Source organism: Mandrillus leucophaeus, unplaced genomic scaffold, assembly GCF_000951045.1.
Source record: "Mandrillus leucophaeus isolate KB7577 unplaced genomic scaffold, Mleu.le_1.0 Scaffold6, whole genome shotgun sequence".
Classification (NCBI taxonomy): Eukaryota; Metazoa; Chordata; class Mammalia; order Primates; family Cercopithecidae; genus Mandrillus; species Mandrillus leucophaeus.
The window spans coordinates 3,599,757-3,602,099 of NW_012106474.1; the positions used below are offsets into that span (position 1 = coordinate 3,599,757).

At 58.3% G+C, this 2,343-nt stretch overlaps 1 pseudogene; it reads left to right on the forward strand.

The window, feature by feature from the left end:
* The first annotated feature begins 1,277 nt into the window (after positions 1-1,277).
* LOC105553511 lies at positions 1,278-1,890 on the forward strand (annotated as a pseudogene).
* The last annotated feature ends 453 nt before the right edge of the window (positions 1,891-2,343 follow it).

Below are 2,343 nucleotides of genomic sequence, written 5' to 3' on the forward strand. Positions count from 1 at the left end.
TGCCTCCGTCTTAGGAAGGTTCATTTTGTCCTTTTCACACTCCAGATTAAAAAAAAAGCTGCAGCGTAGTGAGACTTTCTGAAGTGCTAGGTGCTTCCCTGATATCTCCCTTTGTCTTTATCACAACCCAGAGAGGTGGTGCTATAGTGAAGATTAAGTAAGAAATACACTAAAATGCTTTCAAAAGTACTTGGTACACAGGAAGCACTCAATAAATGCCCTCTTATATCAATGTTCGCAGCACTGAACTACATAAGTAGATGCTTAAAATGAGAATTATTCTTTGACACATCTAACGGCTGGAGAACCTCTCAGCGTGGCCAGGGGAGAGAAACTTTGCAGGGACACCGGCTTCGTGGGCCTCGGGCAGGTGGAATTCGGAAAGGCTGGCCAAAGCGCGGCCATCAAAATCAAACCTCACAGAAGCGAGGGTCACCAACTCACTCATCCACCTTGGCATCCTCGTGTTGTAAAATCAAACCCTGAGACTTTACGTTAAGTTTCATGGGATCTCAGGTCTCATACCTTCGACCAAGTAAGCACGAGAGCCTCCGGGTCTTGTTAATGGGCAGGGAGAGACATGGCTGGAAGGTGCTGGTGACAGAAGGGGCATGGCAGTCTCCACCGGCATCTCCAGTTACACCAGAATCCCTGCTTTTCCCGTGCCAGTCCCCATCTCTGCAGATTCCCGCGCTCCCGACTTCCCGTGACAGCTCTTTCCTCGTGCCTCACAGCAGCCGGTCCCACTTCCTGCATCGCCACCAACGTGGCCCAGGCTGCCAGCCCCCGTGACACTGCAGTCATCCCCCTGCTCCCCATCGTGGCCTCCTGACTGAGCAGCCAGAGTGACCCCGAAAGCCTAAATCAGCCTGTGGCGCCCTCACCCCTCCTCCAGCTGCCATCACCTCCTGGGTGAAGAGTACGCAGGTCATAGCCCCCACAGCTCTGCCCCTCTGCCCTCCGGCCAGGCCGCCCCACTGTCCCCCTCCCCACTGTCCCTCCCGCCTAGCACCCTCCTGCGAGGGGCTCCTGCGTGTTCCGTGTGGGCTTCTCCCTGGGGCGGCCCCGAGTTTTCCCCAACGCCCACGCTCACCACCAGGCTGTTGTGCAGGACCTTCCTTCTCTGCCTCTCCAGCTGATGACGCGCACTGACGTCCTGCAAGGCCTGCTCCAGGTGCACCACCTTTGCCTGGCATGCTGAAAGGACAAAGGGACAGAGGCATTATACCAGAGAGGACATCCATGGGGCCCAGCAGGTCAAATTCCTTTCTCTAAGTATGGGAGACATTTTTAAAAACAATGGAGTCTGCCAGGGCCAGCTGCGTGCTGTGGTGTGTACTCCTGACTGCTTTGGACCCAGGCTGCTCTGTCCCCACCGTGACCAGGGACTCACAGAGCTTACCGGGGGGACCTCTCCCCACAGTTACCCCGTCTGTCATCAGCCTGAATGCTGCCCAATCGTCTGCACGGCAGCCAAGGAGGTCTCTGCTCCTAACGCACTGGGAGCCCTTGGTGCGGGGGAGTGGGGCAGGGAAGCAGATGCTGGGGCCGGGCTCTGCTGCTGTGGATTGTAACGGTGGTCTGGGCCTCCACTCCTGCCTCTGTCCCACCAGGATGGCGCCTCGGTGATGTGGCGATGAGTGGGCACTGCGTGGGCACCTTGGCCAAGCTTGGACACCCTAATCCCCAGACTGGCCATTGCAGTGGAGGCAGTGTGAGGGTGACACGGAGCGCGGTGTCATGCTGCAGGGGACACCTCGTGACTTTATAAGTCACGATAGCCAGGGGCCCCTCCAGATGTCACTTAGCCAAAGGATGCAGCGCGGCCGGGGCTTTCTCCCCCAGGCCCAAGGACCTGCTCAGCACAGATGCAGCTCTCATGAGGCCTGAAACCAAGCTGGACTTGCAGAACCATGCACGCTCCCTTTCGGAAAGAAACACCCGTTACCAGGTCCAGACTGAATGCGGGCGTAAGAAAGTGGGAAGGGTCCCCCACAGTAAGAGAGGGGCCCTCCCAGTCACTTGGTCTTCTGAGCCTTGACTGTGTCCGGCCCCAGCCACCAGCCTGTCCCCACTATCCCTCTCGTCAGGGCAGCTGAAAGGAGTTGCCTGGGCACCTGAGGTGGCTGAGGCTCATCTTTGAGGAGCGTGGAACTCGAGGGGAGAAGTCGCGCCCCCCGGGAAGCCAGGTAAGGAGGCCCCGAGCCCCTGAGCCTGATGCCTGAGCAGGAATAAGCCTCCTGGGGACTCCTCTGTGTGGCGGGACTGCACCGTGGCTCCCACAGGCAGGGTCTCAGCAGGCCCTGCCTCCTCACATGTCAGCATTCCCTCTGCGGGACAGCC